The following is a 27,835-nucleotide window of genomic DNA, read 5'->3' on the forward strand; positions in this document are numbered from 1 at the left end:
ACGGTATTTGTTTTTCTCTTTCTGACTTACTTCACTCTGTATGACAGACTCTAGGTCCATCCACCTCACTACAAATAGCTGAATTTCGTTTCTTTTTCTGGCTGAGTAATATTCCATTGTATATATGTGCCACATCTTCTTTATCCATTCATCTGTCGATGGACACTTAGGTTGCTTCCATGTCCTGGCTATTGTAAATAGAGCTGCAATGAACATTGTGGTACATGACTCTTTTTGAATTATGGTTTTCTCAGGGTATATGCCCAGTAGTGGGATTGCTGGGTCATATGGTAGTTCTATTTTTAGTTTTTTTAAGGAACCTCCATACTGTTCTCCATAGTGGCTGTATCAATATACATTCCCACCAACAGTGCAAGAGGGTTCCGTTTTCTCCACATCCTCTCCAGCAACTGTTGTTTGTAGATTTTTTTCCCTTAGGTTCCATATATATGTGTTAGCATACTGTATTTGTTTTTCTCTTTCTGACATGCTTCACTCTGTATGACAGACTCTAGGTCCATCCACCTCACTACAAATAACTCAATTTCGTTTCCTTTTATGGCTGAGTAATATTCCATTTTATATATGTGCCACATCTTCTTTATCCATTCATCTGTCGATGGACACTTAGGTTGCTTCCATGTCCTGACTATTGTAAATAGAGCTGCAGTGAACATTGTGGTACATGACTCTTTTTGAATTATGGTTTTCTCAGGGTATATGCCTAGTAGTGGGATTGCTGGGTCGTATGATAGTTCTATTTTTAGTTTTTTAAGGAACCTCCATACTCTTCTCCATAGTGGCTGTATCAATTTACATTCCCACCAACAGTGCAAGAGGGTTCCCTTTTCTCCACACCCTCTCCAGCATTTATTGTTTGTAGATTTTTTGATGATGGCCATTCTGACCGGTGTGAGATGATATCTCATTGTAGTTTTGATTTTCATTTCTCTAATGATTAATGATGTTGAGCATTCTTTCATGTGTTTGTTGGCAATCTGTATATCTTCTTTGGAGAAATGTCTATTTAGGTCTTCTGCCCATTTTTGGATTGGGTTGTTGTTTTTTTGATATTGAGCTGCATGAGCTGCTTGTAAATTTTGGAGATTAATCCTTTGTCAGTTGCTTCATTTGCAAATATTTTCTCCCATTTTGAGGGTTGTCTTTTCATCTTGTTTATGGTTTCCTTTGCTGTGCAAAAGCTTTTAAGTTTCATTAGGTCCCATTTGTTTATTTTTGTTTTTATTTCCATTACTCTAGGAGGTGGGTCAAAAAGGATCTTGCTGTGATTTATGTCATAGAGTGTTCTGCCTATGTTTTCCTCTAAGAGTTTGATAGTGTCTGGCCTTAGATTTAGGTCTTTAATCCATTTTGAGTTTATTTTTGTATATGGTGTTAGGAAGTGTTCTAATTTCATTCTTTTACATGTAGCTGTTCAGTTTTCCCAGCACCACTTACTAAAGAGGCTGTCTTTTCTCCATTGTATATTCTTGCCTCCTTTATCAAAGATAAGGTGACCATATGTGCGTGGGTTTATCTCTGGGCTTTCTATCCTGTTCCATTGATCTATATTTCTGTTTTTGTGCCAGTACCATACTGTCTTGATTACTGTAGCTTTGTAGTATAGTCTGAAGTCTGGGAGCCTGATTCCTCCAGCTCCGTTTTTTTTTTCTCAAGATTGTTTTGGCTATTCGGGGTCTTTTGTGTTTCCATACAAATTGCGCAATTTTTTGTTCTAGTTCTGTGAAAAATGCCAGTGGTAGTTTGATAGGGATTGCATTGAATCTGTAGATTGCTTTGGGTAGTATAGTCATTTTCACAATGTTGATTCTTCCAATCCAAGAACATGGTATATCTCTCCATCTATTTGTATCATCTTTAATTTCTTTCATCAGTGTCTTATAATTTTCTGCATACAGGTCTTTTGTCTCCTTAGGTAGGTTTATTCCTAGATATTTTATTCTTTTTGTTGCAGTGGTAAATGAGAGTGTTTTCTTAATTTCACTTTCAGATTTTTCATCATTAGTGTATAGGAATGCAAGAGATTTCTGTGCATTAATTTAGTATTCTGCTACTTTACCAAATTCATTGATTAGTGTATGAGCTAGTCAATGAATATATGTTGGGTACTAACGCCTTATCAGTCATACCATTTGAAAATATCTTCTTCCATTTAGTATGTTGTCTTTTCATTTCATCAGTGGTTTCCTTTGCTGTGCAGACGCTTTTAAATTTAATTAGGTCCCATTTGTTTATTTTTGTTTTTATTTCCATTACTCTAGGAGGTGGGTCAAAAAGGATCTTGCTGTGATTTATGTCATAGAGTGTTCTGCCTATGTTTTCCTCTAAGAGTTTGATAGTGTCTGGCCTTACATTTAGGTCTTTAATCCATTTTGAGTTTATTTTTATGTATGGTGTTAGGGAGTGTTCTAATTTCATTCTTTTACATGTAGCTGTCCAGGTTTCCCAGCACCACTTATTGAAGAGGCTGTCTTTTCTCCATTGTATACTCTCGCCTCCTTTGTCATAGATTAATTGACCTTGATAAGTGTGTGGGTTTATTTTGGGGCTCTGTATTCTGTTACATTGATCTATGTGTGTTTTTGATACACCACATTAATGCATTGAAGAATAAAAATCATATGATCATCTCAATAGATAGAGAAAAAGCTTTTGATATGATTCAACATCCAGTTATGATAAGAACTCTCCAGAAAATGGGCATAGAGTGAACATACCTTAACATAATAAAGGCCATATATGACAAACCCACAGCTAACATCATACTCAATGGTAAAAAGCTGAAAGCATTTCGTCTCAGATTAGGAACAAGACAAGGATGTCCACTCTTGCCACTTTTTTTCAACACAGTTTTTAAAGTCCTAGCCACAGCAGTCAGAGAAGAAAAAGAAATAAAAGGAATCCAGATTGGAAAGGAAGAAATAAAACTGTCACTGTTTGCAGATGACATGATATTATACACAGAAAATCCTAAAGACACCACCAGAAAACTACTAGAACTTATCAGTGAGTTCAGTAAAGTTGCAGGATACAAAATTAATAAATAGAAATCTGTTGCATTTCTATATACCAACAACAAACTATCAGAAAGAGAAATTAAGGAAACAGTCCCACTTACCATCACATGAAAAAGCATAAAATACCTAGGGATAAAACTACCTAAGGAGGTAAAAGACCCCAGAAAAGTATAAGACACTGATGAAAGAGATTGAAGACAACACAAACAGATGGAAAGATATACTGTGTTCTTGGATTGGAAGAATTGATATTGTTAAAATGACCATACTACCCAAGGCAGTCTATAGATTCAGTGCAATCCCTATCAAAATACCAATGGCATTTTTCACAGAACCAGAGCAAATAATTTCAGAGTTTGTGTGGAAACAAAAAAGACCCTGAATAGCCAAAATAATCTTGAGGAAGAAGATCAGAACTGTAGGTATCACACTCCTTGACTTCAGACTATACTACAAAGCTACAGTAATCATAACATTATGGTACTAGCACAAAATGGCCTTCTTAATTTTTAAAAACATAAACTGAACTAGTTTATGTATGAAAGATACTTATATGGAATTTGTATAAAAATAATATGAGGGGAGGGTGAATGGGAATGGAGAGGAAACAAGATTGTCTATAGCTTATTTTTTGAGGCTGTGTAATATATACATGGGTGTTTATTTTACTTCTTTCTCTATTTTTGTATATGCTTGACTTTTTACATAGTAATGTGTTAAAATATTTTCTATTTTTGCTTTTGTGATATTATTTTTTTGGCAAGGATGGAGCAGAAGGTCAAATAGAACATTGATATTTTGAATTTCCGATTTCAAAGCTCCTACTAGGAGCTTTAAATGTAAAAGTTGCATGTGGTGGTTTGGTGATAAAGAGCGTTGGTGAAGAGACCAGACTGAGTGTAATGATTATTCCATTGAGATCTTGAAATACTCCTATTTGAAGAGCAAAAATGTCCTATGGGGTGTTCCAAAGAAGAGCAAAGTTTGTGAGAAGGCCAAAGACAAATTGAATATCATATTAAAGTACTGACGAGATTGAAAATGATACTTGGGTCCTTCTGGGTGACAGACTGTCTTAAATTCTTTCTCAACTGTACCATCATATTTTCTTCCCTTTTCATCATCTTGTATAACTTTTTTTGCTTAGTGCTAGCTTGTTAAATGATATGTTTAAAGCTGATAATTAATTCACTTTGGTTTTGCAAGAATAACACTTCCTGATATTCTGTTTTGAGCTCATAGCATATTTACGTGTACTTTTAAAAATCCTGATTATTAATGGTTTACCTTTAATGAAGGTAATAGCATTTTCTTTATGAAAACAGGAAAACACTATGAGGCTAAAGCAGAACTGTACTTTCTTGTTTTTTTCTGGTAATGCCCCTTGGATATAAGAATTCAGTTAGTTATTTTCCTTTTCTAATTTTACTAACCATTTCAGAGAAGTGGTTCAGCACAATCATTGCCAGTTCTACTCCAAATCAAGAAATCTTTTAAGTATCCTTAAAAGCTACCATAATAAGCCCTTGGCAGTCTGTGTCTTTAGAGGATAGTTTTCTTTTTCAGGTATTATATTTACTTAATGACATGAAGACTGAGTGGAGGAGGATGCAGTATCTTCGCCCAGGAAGATGGAGAAGAAGAGTGGCCACTTGGATCAGTTAGATTTTTAGGAAAAATGAACATTTTAATGGCCTTGTGATTTTCATCAAACCATTTGGAAGGCTGTCCTAATTTACAAGTGGGTTCCTTTGAGGTTGCATCAAAAGCGCAGGGCACTTTCTTGTTATCCTTATCAAGGGTTTGACAGAGTGTTTACTCAGTGAATGTTTGTGGGTTTAAAAAAACCGAAATGCTATTTGATGGCTTTCTTGGTCATTGCTGCAAGAAGATGACATTTATGGTGAGAGCATACTGTGATATATTCATATGGATCCTTTTATGATGTTCCTAGTTCCGGTATCAATACAAAGTACCACCTCATCACAGGTGACTACTTCAGTCTGTTTACCATATAGAGTTCTCATTGCCCTATAGAGTACCAGGCTGGAATTCTTTCAGTGGTACTGTTCTTCTAATAACTTTTCTTTGATTGTTTGGTTTTAGTTCTCTTGGTGCCAGGCTTACAGTAAACATTAATTGCTGTTTATAAATCGAATGGATGAAGGAATAATTTCTAGCTGTGTAACATGGGGAATGTTAAAGTTCTCTGAATGTAAGTTTCTTCATATGTACAACAGAGGTGATAATACCTAACTTTAAAGATGTTAGTAAGATAGATAGATATAGCTTATATAAGTTATATATCAATCTCTCTATCTTGCATAGCACAGTAACTGGCAGATCATAGGTACCGAGGAAATGTTAGTCCTCTCTTCTCCCATCGTACCTTGTACTTTTAAGGGGATGTTGCTCACATCCGTACATGTTGCGCACTGGACAACTTCATAGGGTGACATTCATGTAGCGTATAATATGAATGGCACCACTGAAGATGTGTGACCTGAAAAACTCAACATAATGACTTTGCATTTTTAACCCTCTATGCCAGTGATTCTGAAAATGTGAGCAGTTAAAAACTCTTGCATCAGAATTAACTAGAAGTGATTTCTAAAAATGCAGATTCCTGTGTCCCTCTCCAGATCTGCATAAGCAGAATTCCTTGAGGTAGAACACATAGATCTGTGCTTTAAACAGCTCCTCAAATATTTATTTTAATAGCTGTATTGTGATATAATTCACATACCATACAATTTACCTATTTTGCCCAAGTCTTTCTTTTCTTTTCTTTTTCTTTTTTTTTTGCTATTAAGATTTTTCTTTTAATATTCCATGAGATGTCTTGATTGTACATTTTCCAAAGTACTTTTCCAGCCACATCTCCCAACCCTTCCAAAAGATTTCTCCAGTCTGTCCAATGCAATAAAAGATGCTAGATTATAGTTCTGTCCACCTTCTCTTTTCGAAAGCAAATAATCCTAAATGACTTTAATAGTCATACATTCTTACCTAATAATGAAAAACATTTACAAATATCAGAAACTCAGTTTTGAGACACTTGCATTAATTTTGAACTGAATCAGCATTTTGTGTGTTTTAAAAAAGGAAGCAGTTGGAATTCATGACTTGCTGACAAACACATTTCTGCTGAGGGAAGGGGAAGACAGGGATGGTGAATGCTGCATTTCTCCATTGGCCCCAAAGTGCTAATTCCACAAAGGGATACATCAAAAGCAAACATGCAACTGTGGTTTTAAAACTTTTTACTGCAATATAACAATGAAGTAAACAGTAATTAGACACCTACTACCAATTTTCCCCCCAAAACAAAGCAAAAAAAATGTAAACAGGAAAATAACTCTGCCTATACTTGTACAGCTTCTCAAATCATGTTAGAAGGGTCTCACATTCAATGATCAAGAAATTTAAAATAGCAGTAATTATTTTCATTTTAAGAAAAGATTCCCCTTCTCCCCCCTCAACCCCAAGTATTTATCATGAAAGAATGGGCTTTCTTACACATAAATGTATACCTATTTGAAGCAGCAACAATAACCATCAGTAATTTGGCATTTCTGTTTACAGTTGCTCCAATTGTTTTTTTCAATTTCACAAAGCCATTATCCAGTGTTGCCATAGAATAGGGACTGTAGATTCTAGGTAGCAAAGACTCTTTCTGAAACCAATGTTAACTCAAAGAAATATAAAGCAGGGCATTACACTAAATTTCTGGATCTAGTACACTAAAAAGAGTGAAACCTCGAAAAAGTTACCTACTGTTTTGTAGAAGAAATAAAGACATGCAAAAGCTGACTTTGGGTTGTACAGTATTTTACACGCTGTGTGGATTTGTGGCATCTGCTAATTGAAGCAGGCATGCAAGGTATTCATCCCCACCCTGCATCCTAGATCCCCCCTTCCCACCCCCAACAATCCACTACCTTATACCAAGTATGTGGACATGAGCCCAAGTCATCCCAGACGATCCAGTGAACAAAGTTAGTGTAATGCACTGGTGTGAAGTGTGAGATGAAAAAAAGTCCCTTTCAATCTTCATTAAAGTTTTGCTGTAGAAGAAAATTGGCAGCCAAGTTCTCATTCCTCTCACAAGCAAAATATGCTTGTATCACAAGTCCTTCCGGAAATCCTAATGCCTTTAACCTTTCTATAGCTTCTTCTTCCTGAGGCGTTACTTGAATGTAGTTCATATGACCACTTCCAGCTTCTGCAGTTCCTCCACTGCCACTTCCACCCCCTCCTCCTTGACCACCCGCTCCTTGAACTGGTTCAATATAGCATCTGAGTAAAATGCTCCTGATGGTGGCTAATTTGCTGCAGTAACTGAGGATTTTCTTGACCTATCTGTTGTAACAATGCTGGAAGCAGGGAAGGATTCTGTTGAAACTGAGGCTGATTCCATACAAATGCAAGAGGGTGTCCTCCAGAACTTGTTGTTGTAGTCACTGCTGTCGTAGTTGCTGCAGCTGCAGCCACTGAAGACTGAGGAGCCCCAGTACTCGCTGCTGGAGGGGGGTCAACCACGGCCTGACTTTCTCTATCTCCGGGAATTCCCCTTAAAAGATACTCCACTGCTCTGTCAGGGTTATTGAAATTGGCTCTCAGGGCTGCAATTACTTGCTCTCGTTCATAGCCCATTGGCATGATCTCAGTTACCATATTCTCCTAAGACTGACTTGTCATGAGTGCACTTGTTGCATCTTCAAAAAGGTTTGACCGAGAAGAATCACCTGATGTACTGTCAGTTGATGTTGGGCTAGCAGCCACTGGTGTTTCTGCTGGCTTTTCTGCAGGTTTCTCTTGTTTCATTGCCCTAGCAGGTGCAGGTTCAGAAGACACTGTCGTTGATGCTGGAGTGACAGATGCAGGTGTGGGAGTGGGGGCCAAATTGGGGGCAGGGGTTGGGGCCTGAGCCACAGCTGGTGCTGTGGAGGAGCTAACTGTGGTAGTGGTGGCAGAATTAGATTGCTGAGTTGTAACTGGTGCTGGTGGTGTCACTGCTCTGGGTCTTGTCACCATAACTACCACGAAGTTTTTCTCATCAGTTTTATATTCTTTTAGAGCAGTATCATCATTGAGGATGTTGCCTGCTAAATTAATTTTTGACCTGCTACAGGAAAGGCATCTTTACCCTTTTCAGATTCAGTCATCTCATTCAGTGCTCTTACCATCTCGTCTGGGTCGATATCGATCTTGAAGGTCTGCTGCTGGAGGGTCTTCAGGGTGGCCAGCATGGTGCCGCCGCGCAGCAACGCTGCCCAAGTCTTTCTTAATTATACTGAACCATTGCTCTCTTGGTTCCCTAGTTTAGTGCCCTTTGCCAGAGGAAAACAAAAAAAGAAGTGCCCCCACCCTTTTCTTTCTTTGTGATTCTTCGTGACTCCAAAGTAGCAAATGTTTGTACACATTGTCTTGTACATGTTTCTTCTGGAACTTTCATCACACTCCTTCATCCTTAGGGCTTGATATCTATCTTTACTTCTACTAGTTTGCATGTGCGCATGCATGCACGTGCACAGAGACGCACACACACACACTCAGAGGCTTAGAGTCAAATTAGGTTTGAACTGTGGGTCTACCACTTTTAGGCAAGATACACTCTCTTGGTTAACTGAAAAATGAGGCCACTAAATACCTAGTTCATAGGGTTGTATGAGAATAAAATGGAATAAAATGTAAGGTGCTTAGTATATTGTGTGACAAATGAGGCTAATAACGCCTATTTCATCAAGCTGTGAGAATAAAATGGAAGTTGCTTAGCGTATTATGTGGAACATGCTGAACATCTGAAAATGATAGCTATAATTAAATTGAAGAGAGTAATATGTACCCCCTTATATTCCATAAAGTTACTGATTTTAATAAATTCATCAAACATTTATTGATTACTTACTAAATACAAGATACTGTGCCTGTGGTGCGGTAGGGAACATAAGTATAAATATTTCACGAGCTCTGCCCTGAAGGACCTTACCATTTATACAGTACACAAATAACCACATATAATAAATATTTCATAATGGAATGATAGAATAAATGCTGGTGTAGATTTGCAAACAAACTGTTATCAGAACACAGAGGAGAAAGAATTTTAATTTCAGACAGGGGTGAGGTCAGCTTTCATGAAGGAGGTAGGTAGTGTTTAGTCTGGGACTTCAAGGATGGTGAAAATATGGTTATGGAGAAAGGGAAGCCTAGTTTTGCTGGGGAAAAGATACAGAATGGAGAGTTTAGGGGGATGTGGCTGAAAGGGGGATTGGATCTTGATCTTAGAGGTATCAAATGATAACCCACAAAGCCTTCAGATGACATGTTGTAGGCAGTTGAGAACTAGTAAAGATTTTTGAGGAAGGCAGTGACATCAGCTGATCTGTATCTTAGAAAAGTTACTTTAGCCGTATGCAGAATATACTCATGGTATAAGAATTAGGAAATAGAAACTCCATTTATGTGGGTATTCAGAATATTAGCAAGATTGTGAAATAGCAGTTGGGCAAAGGAGGTGCAAAACTATCCTTCCAAACTCAGGACACGGAAGATGTTTCAAAGCCGCTACTGGTGAAGTCTTGTGGAAAAGTTAGGTGCTGAACTAGGGCAGTGCCAGTGAGAATAGAAAGAAAAGGAAAGAAAGGTGGGGAGAGGGGGATACACACATACTCAAAAGATAACTGGATTAACTAATGGATATATAACATAAGAAGAAATGAAAATACCTGCAAAAATAATGTAAATTTATTCTGAATAAATCAAGCAAGGCTATTTTGGAAACTGCAGCAACCCTTTATTTTGTTCCCTAAAACACTTTACGACAAAAATGAACACACACATCAAAATATTGACTGTTTTCACTTGAAAATTTAACCTGTTTTTCTATTTATGCATGTCGTCTTTTGTGTCTCAAAGTATTTTATTTGTGTATAGATTTTTAGGTATTTATGGATTTTTCTATTTTGCTTACTAATATTGATATGAAGGAAATTTATTGATTTATTTTAATATTTCTATTTTTATACTGAGTTCTCTAATTAGTTCTAATTGTTTTTCAGTTAGTATTTCATATTTTTTCAGGCAGTCCTCTTTCCAAGACTTATATACTTATTTTTCTTGACTCATGTCATTAGCTAGAACTTCTAAAGTAATATTAAATAATAGCCATAAGATCTGGTTACTTGTTTTTAACTTAGTCTTTTACCATTAAATAGGATTTTTTGAGGCATAATTGACATATAACATTGTGTAAGTTTAAGGTGTACAAAATGTTGATTTTTTTTGGTGGTGGGAACATTTAAAGCCTACTCCTCTCTTAGCAACTTTCCAGAACAAAATACAGTATTATTAACTATAGTCACCATGCTGTACATCCAGAACTTATTCATCCTATAATTGGAGGTTTGTACAGTTTGACCAACATCTGCCCACCCCCAGCCCCTGACAACCACCATTCTAGTCTCTGTTTCTATGAGTTCTGCTTTTTTAGATTCTACATATAAGTTAGATCATACAGTATTTGTCTTTCTCTTAGTAGGATATTTTAGGTTATCTTTATTTGATAAAGAATGGGTACCTGTACTCTTAGTTTGCTTTGAATCCTCAGAATAGACAATGAATTTAATCAAATGCCTTTAATAGGTCTTTATTTAATATTTTTGACATGAGACTGATCTACTTTTCATGTCATCTTTTAGTATAACATTTACACTAGTTTTACAAAATAAATTGGGAGTTCATCCTTTTAGTGCTTTGCAGTAATTTCATTGGCTTTGGAATCTTTTGATGCTGGAAAATTTCCCAGTGTTTACTGGTAAAATTATTGAAGCCCAGGCTTTTATTAGAGGAACTTCTTCACCAGTGCTTCCAATTCCCAAGATGTAGTAAGAAAAATATCCTAGAACAAATCTGTGCAAAGTGTTCAATTTTTTTCAAGAATAAAATGATCAATTTTACATTCCAATATTAAAATACATATTAAAGCTCCAATAATTTTTGTAAAGGTATTATTGTTGTAGGGATAGACAGACACATCAGATACAACTATGGAGCAGAATAATGAGTACACAAGTTTAAATACAAATGTAGCACTTTAAAATATTTATTTCAAATAATGGCCCCCCAAAAGGTTTATTTTTCGAATTACATTTGGGAAAGTTTTATCATTTGAAAAGAAAGAAGTTGGATCCTTACTGTGTAGCATACACCAAAATTAACATTAGGCGGATTAAAGATATAAATATAAAATTGAAACTTTACTAGAGAAAACTTTAGATGAATATTTATGTGACATTAGGGTAGAAAATGCTTTTAAAAATATAACCATAAAGGAAGAAAGCCATACTGGAAAAAGACAAATGGATTTAACTATATCATAAGCTTTAAAGGTTGTCATTAAATATTTGAATTACTAATATTAAATCCAAGAATGCCAACAGTCCATGGTGGAAATTCTAATCTTAACTGTAATATACCTGTCATATTTAGATGATAGTTTTTTTTGTTTGTTTGTTTTAACAATTCAAAATGTGGCTCCTTCTTCTGCCTTTGATTGCTTTCTGTAGAAATTCCCCCAGCTGCCAGGCCAAATTTCTCACCCAGACTCCGGGACTCGAGTCGCCTATCCAACAGGGCATTGATGCTGCCAAGTTGGCATCAACTCTCTTATTAGCTTCAAGAAGACTTGAGACAGAAGCTGTCAACACTTCATCTTTGGCATCTAGGTGGCTGTGAAACATATCACAATTTAGTCAAAAGACATAATCTTGTCCGGTTATATTTGAAGAAAATCATGTTTAAAGAATGCATACCCTTTTCCTTTCCTTTTTTTACACAGTGTTCACAAACATAGGAATGATTATTAACTTCTTATACTGTTTCCACTTGTAAATTAAAGAAGAAATTCTGCAGAAATTGAGAAAGAGAGCAAAAACACTGATTTTCTGAAATAAAATATTTAAGGATCTTCAGCCAATAATAATTTAATTCCCAAAAGCGGAGCAATTGAAGCCATTTCCAGCCATCAGTACACAAATAGAAAGCAAAATCTTATAATTCTCTTGTGTTTAAAGACAATAGTTATTTAAAACAATTTGTTTTAACTCTAGAGTTTCTTAAATCTCTTAATTACTGCTAGAAAATATTGTCAAATTTTATGCAAACTTTAGCATATTAAATTTTGGAGTCCATATAGGTAGCAATCATTTATTTATTTATTTTTTAATCTTTGAGTAAGCATTGGGAATTAATGATTCCCCTAGTTTTCTTACCTGCAAAAATATGTGAATTCTCTTACCTACTCCACCAGAGTTTGATTAAAGACATATGTATGACAGTGGGCCAAACTATATCATAGTATGTCAATTTTCTATGAGATGTTAATAAGTATTCCTTGGTAAATAGTTCTATGGTTGAACAATTTTGGGAAAAATTGGAATCATTGTAGGTAAATTTAATGAATGCCTGCAGGATTTCTCAGACCTTTTAATTTGCTAAAGTGTATTTTGATGCTCTAAGGGATGTTCATAGCATCCAGCATGTCCTACAAGCATTTTGCACACAGTACATATTGATATCTTTTGAGAAAGTTGCACTAAATTGAATATAAGTTGGAAACTGCTACTGCAAAGCCATATAGAATATCCAGTATGAAAAGCTGTACATCATGTTGTAGTAGCTGTTGCTATTAATTCATCTAAATGCTATTTATTGAGGACATTCCCTTGAAGAAGCCATGCTGAATGGCTTTGTAACTAGAAATCTGTTCTACTTCAGCTTTATACTGTGGCTTAGATCCAGTGCTTCATGTTTGAACACAAATAAATATGACCAGGTCAAGTAATTCCATGCCATCTAAGAGAGGGTATTTCAAGTTTGATTATTTAATTTAAAAGGCAGCTCACTGGTCTTACCTCCTTTTAACCATTGTGCATGTGGTTAATAAGTAAAGTATGAATTCCTGTCAGTGTTTTTCATATTAATATGTTTTGATTATCGCCACTTTTAACATTTTTTGTGGGAAAGGCTAGTCCCTAGACAAGGATTAACACAGGAGTTTTCTATTGCTTAACTTGTTTCTAATTTCTTACGAGTTTCTTTTATGCGTTTTCCTGTGCTAAAAATACAATCATGCAAAAAATTATAACATATAATCCCCTTCTCTATTTTGGGAATCAATTTACCTCTGAATGAGATAGTAACTACTTCATAGAAATCATTATGTTTTTTAAAGTATGTTTTACATGTGTTCAAAATGAAGGATAATATTCATGTTATAATAGTTTGGCACATTGTCTACAAGGAAGAGTAGTGTACAAACTAGCTTTAAGATGGTATGCCTTGAGGATTGTGGGATAGAAAGGCATAATCTTTCTAATATAGGAATGTACATCAGAGGTTTGAACTAGAAATTATAGCTCTGCCTTATTGGGACATAACACGAGCTCAAGTGACCCCTGCTCTCCTTGTTCATCTATCTCTGACACTTCCCATTAAGAAGACACAATTGGGTCACTTTTCTGTGATCCAATATGAAACATCTCTGATAAACAAGGTTTCAAATCAAGGTATGTCAGAAAGGCAGTTGGCCTCCTAGTGCCCTGACTTCCCTTTGGCTTGTGCACAAATTCAGCCCAGGCCCCGTTAGTGGAGGACAGCCCCTAGGATAGTTTCTCTCTGTTCACATTCCACAAGATCCGGGCAGAGCTGCTCTGCAAAAAAGATGTTCACATGGTGCCTTTTTTTTCTTAGAGGGGCAATGTTTTAGATACTTGGAGACTTCACGGCCTGTCAGGTACACAAATTTGAAGTAATACAGGTGAGAGGTTCTTGTGACAATTTATGGAAAGTAACATTTTAATATAGAGCTCTATGTTTGTGGGCAGCATGAGACAAGTCTAGATGAAAACCTGTTCACTTTTATATATACTCTTTGTAGATTTTGTAATTTGCTGAGTGTGTCCTCATAAATATAGTTAAATAGCTGCAATTAGAAAACATGTTCTGGATGCGTGTCACAATTAAATGGTAAACTACATATATTGGTATTTATTTATTTATTTTTAAACATCTTTATTGGAGTATAATTGCTTTACAATGGTGTGTTAGTTTCTGCTTTATAACATATATTGGTATTTAAATTTGGTACAGATAGTAATAGAATTTTATAAAATGCATGCATGAAATAAGCATGTATTTGTCTTTAAATTAATGGTTCTCAACATTGTTTTATTCCTCAACGCAATACCCATGACTCAGCACATTCCTATCAGTAATACTCTCTCTACAAACTGTGCTTCTGGAATGAGGGCCATTGGCACCAATCTTTGTGGGGGGTGGGGGGGAGATGGAGTTTGAAAACATGTTGTTGAAGCTTTTTCCAAGTGGAGTTGACTTATCTGGCATAATCAAGACAGATGGTTATTAGGCTAAAGCAGGTACCATAAAAATAGATTATACACTTGATATAAACATTTTGTAACGTCTTTATTGGAGTATAATTGCTTTACAATGGTGTGTTAGTTTCTGCTTTATAACAAAGTGAATCAGTTATACATATACATATGTCCCCATATCTCCTCCCTCTTGCGTCTCCCTCCCACCCTCTCTATCCCACCCCTCTAGGTGGTCACAAAGCACCGAGCTGATCTCCCTGTGCTATGCGGCTGCTTCCCACTAGCTATCTATTTTACGTTTGGTAGTGTATATATGTCCATGCCACTCTCTTACTTCATCCCAGCTTACCCTTCCCCCTCCCCGTGTCCTCAAGTCCATTCTCTAGTAGGTCTGCATCTTTATTCCCGTCCTGCCCCTAGGTTCTTCATGACCTTTTTTTTTTTAGATTCCATATATATGTGTTGGCCTACGGTATTTGTTTTTCTCTTTCTGACTTACTTCACTCTGTATGACAGACTGTAGGACCATCCACCTCACTACAAATAAGTCAATTTCGTTTCTTTTTATGGCTGAGTAATATTCCATTGTATATATGTGTCACATCTTCTTTATCCATTCATCTGTCGATGGGCACTTAGGTTGCTTCCATGTCCTGGCTATTGTAAATAGAGCTGCAATGAACATTGTGGTACATGACTCTTTTTGAATTATGGTTTTCTCAGGGTATATGCCCAGTAGTGGGATTGTTGGGTCATATGGTAGTTCTATTTTTAGTTTTTTAAGGAACCTCCATACTGTTCTCCATAGTGGCTGTATCAATTTACATTCCCAGCAACAGTGCAAGAGGGTTCCCTTTTCTCCACACCCTCTCCAGCGTTTGTTGTTTGTAGATTTTTTGATGATGGCCATTCTGACCAGCGTGAGATGATATCTTATTTTAGTTTTGATTTTCATTTCTCTAATGATTGATGATGTTGAGCATTCTTTCATGTGTTTTTTGGTAATCTGTATGTCTTCTTTGGAGAAATGTCTATTTAGGTCTTAAACACAAAACACCCCGAATAGCCAAAGCAATCTTGAGAAAGAAAAACGGAGCTGGAGGAATCAGGCTCCCTGACTTCAGACTATACTACAAAGCTACAGTAATCAAGACAGTATGGTAGTGGCACAAAAACAGAAATATAGATCAATGGAACAGGATAGAAAGCCCAGAGAGAAACCCACACACATATGGTCACCTTAGTTTTGATAAAGGAGGCAAGAATATACAATGGTGAAAAGACAGTGTCTTCAATAAGTGGTGCTTGGAAAACTGGACAGCTACATGTAAAAGAAATAAACATTTTTTAAAATAAAAATACAAGTACATTCATTTATTAATCTTTTCATGTAGGGCCAGACCTTTTCCTTAAATATCGGTTTCCTTATTTGAAATCTAAGTCTTTTTGGCAAGAACTCGATTCTGAATGCATCATCTACAATTTCCAATTTCAGTTTCTTTAAAAGGGAGTAAAACATAAATGTAATTGTGAAGCAGTATGACTACAGAATCCTCCTGTATTTTTTATTTGCCCCTATCTTTAAGAGTTGACTCATCCACACCTAATTTAACAGGACTTTGTTTTAGTGACCTTTGGGTTTTTTGTGGTCAGATGATGAGGGACATTTTTAATTCTTTAACAACCCTTTGTTGAGGCATGGTTGATATGTAAAAAGCTGTAAATATTTAAAGTATATACAATTTGATGAGTTTGAGGATAAATACACACTCGTAAAACCTTCACAACCATCAAGACCATAAATAAATCCATGGCCTCCTGAAGTTTCCTCCCGCCCTCATCATTATTTTTTTGGTATGTGGTAAAAACACTTAACATGAGATCTATCCTCTTAGTAATGTGATCCAGCAATCCCACTTGTGGGTATTTATGCCAAATTTAAATCAGAGTTTTGAAGAGATACCTGCATTCTCATGTTCCTTGCAGAAGTATTCACAATAGCTAAGACGTGGAAAAAATGTAAATGTCCATCGACAGATGAATGGATAAAGAAAATATAGTATATACATACCATGGATTGTTATACAGCCTTAAGAAAGAAGGAAATCCTGTTATTTGCAACAACATGGATGGACCTGTAGTACATTATGCTAAGTGAAATAAGCCAGACGCAGAATGACAACTGCTGTATGATTTCACTAATATGTAGAGACTCCAGCCTTTTCAAAATTTTCAACTTAGTTTTTATAGAAACCTTTTTATTTTGGACTCACGTTTGATCCGTTTGCATAATTTGTAATTTCATAATTACATTATATAGTAAACTAGCAAACATAGGTTCTAGAACAAACACAGTAGACTTATTAAGTAGACTTAATAAGGAAGCATACACTGTGTTGAGGGAACAGAAACGTCCTTTAATCCAAAAAGTCTATTATAAAAAAAATTCTTGATCTCAAAATCTCCTTCCAAGAGTTCATGATAAGTCCTTCCTTGTTCCTTGGCCTTTGCTCTACTTTTCTATTCACCTGCTTCCTTGATTGAGGTCAATACCATCTGTTAAATACAGTTTTAAAATCAGTCAATACCACGTGTTGAATACAGTTGACCCTTGAACAACACAGATTTGAGCTGTGTAGGTCCGCTTACATGCAGAGTTTTTCAGTAGTAAAAAATTACAGTATTACATGATCCAAAGTTGATTGAATTTGTGGATAAGGGGGAGCCACGGATATGGAGGGCAGACTATAAGCTATACTCGGATTTTCAACTGCACAGAGGGTCCGTGCCTCTAACTCCTGCATTGTTCAATGGTCAACTGTATTGCCATCTTCCTGAATGAATTGATTTCTTCTTCCTATAAAAATGGAATCCATGGATATTTTTAGCCCTCTGACATGTCTTATTTATTAAGGAGGAGGGTCACTTCTTGACTGCCCAGGAATTTATGAGCCTGACAAGACCAGGGAAGAAACTCACTTCAGTCCTGTTTCTCTGCTTTACCTCTTTTCCTGCCTAGTTTTTCAATGGTGTAAATTGCCCAGTCTATCACAGAGTGTTGTCAGAGGCTGCCGCTCAACTTAAGCAGGATGAGCTGTGAGCATCAACTCTAGCGGGGGCTCCAGAATTCATAAACCTTATAGAAAAAAATTCTTGGGGGCAGTCTAATGGACACTGCTTCCAGACCAAATCAAGAGATGGAAGTTGCCAGGGCAAGCATTCCTCAGGAGGCACCCTTCTGCAACACCCTGCATATTTTAACAGCCAAAGAATCAAGCCATAAATCCCCATCCTAATTGTACATCAAAATCAACTGTTGAGTTTTGAAAATACAGTAACCTGGGTCATCTCTCACAATCACCAAATTGGAATATTCCAGAGCAGGAGCCCAGATGAAGGAATTAGTTTTTAAAACATTACGGGTGATTACAATTTTCAGCCAAGTTTGAAAAGTCGCTGGAATAAATATATGAAACATAGTTGTATTTTTGGAAAAGTGAGTTTCTAAATGATAAATGTTTTCCTTCTTACATATGGATGTGCCTTTTAGTTTGGAATTTCTTCTACAACAGCAAATGAAGTCATTGCAGAAACTGAAAAACACACCTTCTGATGTAAATCTGTTTGGGAAAAAAAGGGGTCGGCTCAGTGAATGGGGACCAGGCAGGCAGCCTGTCCTCCAAGGTTCTTTGCTGTTCCCTCTGAATCCAAAGGAGGGCTCTTGCTTGAAGCAGCTGCTTCTCAAAACATTAATGTGCATAAGGATCCCCTGGGATGGGTGGGAGAGGTTGTTAAATGTAGGTGCTGATTCAGTAGGTCTGAGGTGGGGCCTGAGAGTGTGCATTTCCAATGAGCTCCTTGGTGATGCTGCTGCTGGTCCGGGGATCACTCTGCGTAGCCAGAGTTTAAGCAACATTTATCCACCAGTTTTCAACAGCTGCATCTTCTTGGCATTCAAAACTTAGGTCTGTGTTCTCTGATATTTGTTTTCCATTTACCACTGCTAAAAATTATTTGCTACCATCCACGAATTATTTCTCTAAGAAATGAAAGAAAGAAGAAGAAAAGAAATGTAAACCCTTTAATCACCTTAAATGGAGGTGGGATGTAGTCACGCTAGACCATTAATGGTGTCAGCTCTTTGCATGTGAATACTGGGAACTGGGTCAGCTCTCTGTAATCGAGGAGATCAGATCAGCTACATTCCTAATAGAGCTAGCCACACCCGCAATCCATCTCCCCTTCAGGCCCAAGCCACTAAATGCCCGTGACTTATTTTTTTCAGGGTTATTTGTTAATTGTAGATGTTGTAGATGATTGATTAGTATGACTATACAAACATGGTGGACATCATGGGAGTGTCTTGCCTTTCTTTCAGTGTATTATCATTGGTGCAGCATTTCTAGTGTGATAGGAATTTTTTCTTTTATAGTGAAGTGTGAATTTTGGACTGAATTCTAATGCAGAGTGTATGAATCCTTCTTAGAGATAACTGTGTTCCCATGTTTCCTCAAAAAGGAAAAATATTTTAGTGAGTGTTGTCACTGTGTTTGTCTTCATGCAGCCCAGTGAATGTCTGCACCCTTGAGTATTGAGGAAAAACTCTCTTTCTTTTTTTTCACTTATAAAAAGGCCTATAATGCAGCAAAAATTGTAAACCTTTTTCAAATCCTAATCTGCTTTCCCTGAGATCCCATGGGAAATATCCACTGGGGAGAATTTACTCTCATCTTTATTACTTCTATCTGCTATTCTTCATTTACATGTAGATGACGGCCTTCATTTCTCAACATTTGCTAGGCTCTACTCATGCTAGGCAGTGTGCTGTGTCCGTGAATACAGCCTTAAAGGCCTGAGCTTTCTCACCCTGCCCCTAAGGGGCTTGCAGTCCATTTGGTCTCAACTTACACAAGAAGCTGAGCAGAAAATTGTCCAGTTAAGAGTTGATAATATGTGTATATTTTAAAATACTTTCAAGATTCATTGTCACTTTTGTCTTCACTCGCATTTCTGGGAAAAAAAGAGAAGAAAGAAACAGTATAGGTTAGGCAATAAGTAAGAGAGATTGTGCTGAAGGAGAAGATGCACTACACTGGGATAGAGGTGCTGGGAATTCTAATAAACCACATACTGTATCAGTGCTTCCCTCCTTCCTCAAACATTTACTGAGCACCTACTAGGTTCAGCCAAAAAGATCATAGTTTTATGACAACAGTATGTTCCAGGTACAGTATCAAAATGTTCTCTCCATGAGCAGTTTACGTAAACACTGAGATTCTGTTCCCTCATTTGTAAGAATAGATAATAATATCCTCCCTGTCCAAAGGCAGTGAGCTGAAAAGTGATTTCTGGTGTTCTGTCTATGAAATAATCTCTAAGAAGTAGAGAGAAGGGAGATGGGAAAAACTATGAGCTGGAGCTTAAAGTGACTTTCTGGGATAGTCTCAAAAGTAAACCCGACCTGCAGTGTCTCTCATTGAATATCCAATTCCCCCCTCGCACCCACCCCCCAAGCAGATATCAATTTTCCTTTTACCGGTTAACCAGTAATAGCTGGAACTAAGAACATAGACCCACATGGCCATTTCTGCCACGAGCAAAAAAACTATATTTAGATGTTTCAGCTTGTTCTCACTCCATAAAAACCCAGTGGGTTTGGGGTCTAAGGCCATATAGAACTTGGTGTCACACCATTACCTCTCCACTTGATCCTGCAGGAAGACAACTACCAATGATGCACATAAGGTTTTTGACTGTGACTGGGCTCCGTTCTCGAATTCCCATTGGAACTTCCATTGTAAGAATGACGCTTGTCACATTGACTCTGAGGCCAAACATAAATGTGTTCAGTGACTCTGTAACTTTAGGCAAGATTCCTAAACTTTCTTTTCTCAGATTCTCATTTATAACATGGGAATAGAACTGTTTCAGGACTTAATGAGCTCATGTACACATAGTGCCTAGTAAAGTGACCAGGGCATTTTCAGCCCTCATTATATTTGTAATTATCGCATTATTGTTTTTATTGCAGGAAAAATTTTACTGACCTGGAGAACAACAGAAGAGATATAAGACTTTTATCCTTTTCCTTTCTAGATTTGTATATATTATGGAAGACACATAAAAATGGGTATTTCTCCACAGATTATCTTACTGTTAGGTATAAAAGTTAATAAATTAGGGAGAAAATTTATAACTAACTACTTGAGCTTTCTGTGAAAACTTACAGAAATAATATACCTTAATTGGTGTTTTGATTCCAAGCAAAAGCAAAAAAAAAAAGAAAAAATGGACCTCTTAGGAATAATTTAAAACGAAAAATTGCCTTAGGATATATTTCCCACCTGGTAGAAGTAGGTAAATTGATATAAATATTCTTATGGCTGTCACACACCTGTCCTTGTCCCAAAAGCAATTCAGTCAGGGGCATGATATTAAGAGGAAGCAGAGGTGGTTACCAAGTACTAATAAAACCCTTGTTCTAGGGAACCAGCACTGTTGGTGATGATGCATAAAATACTTACGCTTCTCACTGGCTGACATGGTGCTTTATATTGACTTTGGATCTTTTTAACCTTGTGATCTCTTTCTCTGTAAAATCAGTTTCCTTTGCCCCCTTCTGAAAATCCATTTCCTGGATTTCGTTTTCAAACTCCATCCATTCTTTTATCTGTTCAGCGTAATCGATGTCTCTTAACCAAGGATGTGGCCAGATACGCTCTTCTTTTCTTTCAGGTCCTAAAACCCTGCAAATAATGTCTTGAAAGGCCAACACATCATGTTGCCACTTACTATTTTTTCCTAGTCCACCTATTCTCTTGGAACTTTTCACCTGTTTAATATGCATCTAAAGCTTACCTGTCCAGAATCTATCCCCAGAGATGCCAAAGCTCGCCACTATTTTTAAATCTTTCCCTCTATGTGGCATCTCTCCATTTGGGCATGAATTACAAATTCACCCCTAGTGTTCTTCTCTACCTCATGAAAACATGACTGTGCCAGAACGCCAATGGCCTTCATTAGCCTGGCTGATCTATGAATCTGAACCCTCCTGAAATTCATTAAAGGAAAAATAGCTAATTGAAAATGAATGTAAAGACACCCAGTGGGATCTTAAAACCTAGACTTTCAAAGTGATGTGCTTTGGCCTTAATCGGGCTTTTATTTATTTAATTTCAGGCTTCCCTTGGTTTTTGTGACGGGGTTAGCGGAGGAAACAAACCCAAACGTCTTGTAAACTCTCAAACTGTATGCTCATCTCAGGGGAGCTCAGAGGGTATCATGTTTTAAGTATTATCTTTCTGGAACTTGGAATGTGTCTGCTGACAGACAGCTCCCCTGGGTTTTAGCAATGCAGTGCTGTTCAGACAATTGAATAAGCTGAATTATACAAAGTATTTTATTAAAATAACAAGCACATGGAACTTTGAAAGAATTTTCTTTCTTTTTTTTTTTCCTAAAGACTTAGAAGTTAGGCTTTGATACAGAAGTCATGTAAAAGATATTAATGATGACTTTTCCTATTTCAAGTAAAAACCCAGAAAGATCTTGTTGCTCTTTTTTAACCAAGTTTAATATGCGGCCAATAACAGAGACTCTTTCAGCCAAACCATGGTATATGCAAATTAGTAATGTCCTTTTGTATTTGCAGATCTTATTTCTTCAGAGTAATAGAAAATGCTGCCTGGCATTGTCTTATTAATCTTCATAACGAATGCTAAGGGGCTAGGTAGGCCATATTTGGCAATACCCACATGTAATAGAGTTTTAAAAAAATGGGGCAATGAAAACAAAATAAGTCTAGAAACTTGTTAACACTCTAAGTGGAAGTTTAGCAGTGGAAATGAACTAATGTTACCAGAAAAACTCTTACTCTCTGTTACTTTCATAATGATTAGCTAGAACATTTTTTCTCATGAATGACAAGATTGCCTATACTGTATTTGACACATGGTGGTTTTCCAATTTGCATCAGACTGTCTGTACGGATGTGTCTATGTCAAGAATAAAATACTTAGGTATTTGATAGATTGGGACTATTTTGCCCTCTAGAGGCAGCTCAAGGGAAGAGGCAGAAACTGTCATTCAATGTTAAGGATTGAAAGATGGTAGGTAAAACTTTGGCAGGGGAACTTGAATGGTTCCAAGGCATCTCATTAGGCTCCTAGTCTCACAGTGGACCAGATCACAATGGGGCAGGTAGAGCTCAAAGCCTTTGCTATAGCCACATACAGTGGATATCAGAAGCAACAGAAGCTCAAGTTCTGTTTTAACTTGGATACTTTAACTGCTAGGGTCTCTGGGCCTGCCACCTAGTGCAAAATTCACTGTACCTTTTAGTTCACTGTAGGCTCTCAAAATATGGTAACTGAATGGATAAATGAAAATATAGTAATACCAACAAATACGAGTTCTTTTGTTGGAAGAGTGTGTGAGTGCCAAGTAAAAATATTTTTCTTTATTATGTTCCTTTTACATGTGCATATTCATATGCAAAAACATTTAAAAACCATAGGCCAGCTGATTTTTTTCCTTTTTTTTTTTTTTAAGGTTAGCTTTCAACTTGCTATTTATTGCATACTGGTGTATCATGTTCCTAAAATACAGTTACTCCTCTGGTCATTTTAAAAATTTGCTGTCAAGTGGCATGCCATTTGATTTGAAGTAATGTATTGATGGAAAGAGGTGTGAACAGGCGTAAAGGGCAGCAGCAGCAGCAGATACTTATTTACTAAGTACTCATTATATGCCAGATCAGGCACTTAGTAACTTAATTCTCACAACAAGAATCCAGCGAATCACGCCATTTTATAGATGACAAAACCAAGTCTTGAAGAAGCCAAGTAACTTACCAGGATCACATAACCACAGAAATGAGATCTGAATTTGTGCACGATGATGACAGAGTCAGGTCACCTCACAACCCTGTCCTCCACCTCCAGTTCCAGAACTAGTGGTTGTCCTCAGCTTTGCTCAGTACTGTCAGATATGGAAGTTGGTGTCACCAGATCCTCTGTCTCACCGCCACCTTTGGAGCAAGGCAATTATAGCATCCTTGATTTTGGTTGTCCTAAAATGGAGGAACGCTTGCTGGTGGTGGACGGAAGACTCACATTCATTCACAGGCTCGAATGGGTAAAATGGTCGCAGCCAACATCCTGTCGTGCTAATTGCTGCTATTTAGAAATAAGGGGCTGGGGGTGAGAAGTACCTATCCCTTCACAGTTTATGAAACACACTGAAGTTAAGGGATATCAAGGGGTGTACTCAAGCACACACAACTTTTGTGTGGCACAGTCTGGAATTTAATCCACATGCTCTGATGGTGACTGCCGTGTAATCCCCACCCGTCCAGATGGCCTGAGCCTCTTGTAGTTGTTGCTTGGCTGATAATACCTTTGAATAGAAAATAAAAACTGGTTGGATATTTTTCAGAATATCTTTCATTTCAGATACATTCTTAATCCATCAAAAGGGACATTCTAAATAAAGGCTTGTTTCTACATGATGTGTTAATGAAGAATGGCAGGGAAAAACAAAACAAAACAAAAAACCCTTTTAGGGAAGTTTTTTTCAAGCCAAACTACAGCTGGTTGAAGAATGACAATACGATATCACACAACTGCCACTACTCCTAATTAATTGACTTTACAGGTTTTTAGATAGTCACTGGCGTGTCTTGTACTTATGACTAAAAAGTGCACTAACGATCTATAACAGTGTTATAACACAGATAGCACATTGTCAGATGCTGCTATGGATGAAAACCTCTCATTTGCTCTCGATCTGTTAGCATGAACCTCTTGAGAGTTACAGATGCATCTATTACTGGCATTTTCCAAATGGCAGGGACATTTGTTGCTAACAGTCTCTGATGGGAAGGAGGAATTTGGGATTAATGCTAAAGTTAGCTAACACTTCTTGAACTAGACAGGGTGTGAGTAGTGAACACCTGACACTACTTGTGACCATCGAGCCTGAATCATGTTTAATGAAGGCACCCTCTTTTAATTTTAACCTTTTTCAATATAAATCCAACCTTTTTCCTGAAGCTTCTTCCCTTCACTTAATTGGACATCCTCTTTTATTTTTTCTCCTCTTATCTGTTACATAATGTGCCCTGCATCTTTTTACATATTTGTCATATTCTTCCCTTGTATTGGAACTATTTATGTATCGTACTCTCCCATTTACTCCTCTGTCCCTTCTCTATCCCATTCCTTAAGAAAACTGTATTTTCCATGAGGGAAGGGCTCATGCAATTTTTATGTGTATATGTGTGTGTCATCAGCCTCTAGCACATATTACTGTTATATATTAATGGGTCTGTCTCATATTAGTGTCTCATTATATGAGTGAAGAAATGAATTAATGAGGAGTGAATTAAATGGGTGATGTAGTTTAGCTCACTACATGGAACCAAGTAAAGTAGGCCATCCACCCTAAGTTTTTTAGTTTGAATCAAAATCACCATCCTACTAATAATATGGGGTTTTTTTTTCTTGCATAAAGGTGGTAGAATTACTGGCCAAATATTTTGTATATTTTGTTAGCATCTCATGCCAAAACTTCCACTCATCAATGATTTATTTCAATGATAATTACCCCAAATCTCCAAGTGTAAGTATCAGATGTTGAATATTAGTGTCCTGGTGCTCGGGGAGCCTTTCCCAGGCTTTTACATATGCTTCTCAATGTGATTCCAATTTTAGCATACAGATCTTTTACTTACTGTCAAGTCACTTAGCCTATTGGTTAAGGGAATAGAGTGTTCATAGCATTTCTTGAATATATTCTACATAATATCTTACCAATTCCTACTTTGCTGCTCTATTAACATTCAGGTAGAGGGGAAAATTAGGGAAGGATGCCAATCCCATGTGTAGGACAAAAGTGGAAGTCATTCACAGTATAATTTGCATCAGTTGTTTTCTCCCAAGTGGTTCTGTATTAGTGCTAAATATAATATTACCAACTTGCATATGAAAAACACAAAGAATTGGTCACCAGTTTTTTTCAAATGTAAGATGCCATCAACTTCAAAATGCATCACTATTTTATGAACCATGGAGGAAGAAAAAAATGCTGCCAAATTAAACAATGTGTGTTATTTTAAGCTATATCTTGATTTCAGAGATATTAAAATGGATTAAATGTGTGGTTCTTAGAATAGATGAAATACGGTATTTTTTCAGTAAGTAGTTATATAGTGTGTATTCAATGCTCTATACTTTCAACATTGATAACCTTCTTTTTTGAAGGGTGAAGATACACAGGGTGTTCATGACACTTACTCTTCTAGGAAACTGTCTAAAGCCTAGTGTGCTTTGCAAGACCTGTCACTGCAACTCTGATTTCTGGATGTGTGAAGGTCTGTTCACTCTCTCAGATTCTTACATAGAAACTTAAAGCGTGTGTTGCCACAGCTTTCCAGAAGGTAACATCTATCCCACGAAGCTTTCAAATCTTTTATTAGGTACTTTTTGTGACATTCTTTGGCCTATACTATGGCAGGCTTACTCAAAGCAGTTTGTTGTACACAGAAAGTTAAATATTCTTAAACATTAAAAACTTTCACCAACATTAGTATAATGACTTTCAATTAGCTAGCAACAAAACAAACATATTCTTACACTCCCCCTACGTTTTAATGGCAGTCAAAGAGAGCATGAGTACAAATCTCAGCAATTAGAATAAGAAGGGTGAAGTAAGAAGGGTGTGTTGGAATAGGACAGCGAAGATGGGGGGCCTTGGCCTTGCTATTGTCCATTCTACACATATTTGACCTTCAGTCCTTCAATTGCAGGACAGCAAACTGCTCGAGCCTACTCCTGTGATCCTTTGTCATTACTTTCTTGTCTCCTTTATCTCCCGTATTTATCTTCATCTCTGCTATGGGTGAAGCGGATTAGCATATACTGCCACTACTACTACTACTACCACCACCACTACAACCACTACTGTCACTGCTACTATGACTAGCTCATATATATTTAGCAATCGTCATGTGCCTGGCAATATTCTGTCATTCATATATATATATGTATGTATGTGTATGTATAGTTGATTTACAATGTTTCTGCTGTACAGCAAAGTGGTTCAGTTATATATGTATATCCTTTTTCAGATTCTTTTCAATTATAGGTTATTATAAGATATTGAATATAGTTCACACATATTAATCAATTTAACTGATTTACTTTAAAAATAGCCTTTATCTTTTCAATTAATTTTAGTTTTACAGCAGAGTTGAAAATGTAGTACAGAGAATTCTCATATACCCTTCATCCATTTCCCCCAAATGTTAACATCTTACACAACTGTGGTACATTTGTTGAAATTAAGAAATTAACATTGATACATTACTATTAAGTTCTAGACTTCATTTGGATTTCACAAGTTTATTCACTCATGTCCTTTATCTGTTCCAGGATCCGTTCCAAGATACCAAGTTGCATTTAGTTGTCATGTCTCCTTAACCTCCTCTGATCAGTGACAGTTTCTCAGTCTTTCCTTGTTTTGCATGATGACTGTGACTATTTTGAAGAGTACTCATTGGGTATTTTGTAGAATGTCCCTCAATTTGGGTTGGCCTGCTGTTCTTCCCATGATTAGACTGGGATTATGGGTAACTAATTCACTTTTCTCAACCTATAAGATGATACTGTTATGATTCTATTTTAGAGGTGAGGTGACTGGGGCAGAGAACAGTTGAGTAATTTGAGGGTCTGGGTTTGAACCCAGAAAGTCTTGTTACAAACCCTGAACTCATGAACACTATGTTATATTGAGTCAGGATTTATAAATTGGAATCGTTACTTCCTTAGTATCTCTCTAGTATTTTTTGGCTTCAGATTACTGTGAATCACAGATTATCTGTGAAACAGTAATAATAATTGTAGTTAATATGCTGATGCTCACCACATTATTTGGGTTTACTAAGTTTCTGGACCATGTTCGCTGTTAGTATTGCAATTATTTTTTTATGAAGGGGGCTCTGTCTAATTTTTTAGTTGCATAATCACAATTCTGTGAACCTGAAGGAGATTTGAAATCATAGGTTTTGTTGATTCCACCCTTTATCTCACTTCTCAAAGGAAGTGTGCTGGCTCTCTGTTTGCGTGCCTTATTTGTAGGGAGAAAGTACTCTGTGAATTCTGCAAAGCAATCCATGTACAGAGGAGGAAAACGTGGATACTCTAATAGTCCCTGCAAGTTTGGGAATTGATGAAAAGGATAAGGCCACTTTCCAAATGAACTTTTAAAATTTCTAGGAATAGACGGCTCTCAGAGTTAGGCTATAGAAAAAAAATAACATTGGAGAAAATTCCAAAAATGTTATTTTAGCAGACTCTGTCTGTACATATGCTTATGCATGTTCTTTGGAAGCTCATACTC

General features: G+C 36.7%; 1 protein-coding gene and 1 pseudogene across 1 annotated transcript in view; one reads left to right on the forward strand and one right to left on the reverse strand.

Annotated features, from left to right (window-relative positions):
- IL1RAPL1 (interleukin 1 receptor accessory protein like 1) overlaps positions 1 to 27,835 on the forward strand; it is a 1,287,591-nt gene that overhangs the window by 397,701 nt on the left and 862,055 nt on the right. The gene's annotated exons all lie outside the window — the stretch shown is intronic.
- Positions 6,999 to 8,306, reverse strand: LOC118889261 (annotated as a pseudogene).

Source organism: Balaenoptera musculus, chromosome X (assembly GCF_009873245.2).
Source record: "Balaenoptera musculus isolate JJ_BM4_2016_0621 chromosome X, mBalMus1.pri.v3, whole genome shotgun sequence".
NCBI lineage: Eukaryota > Metazoa > Chordata > Mammalia > Artiodactyla > Balaenopteridae > Balaenoptera > Balaenoptera musculus.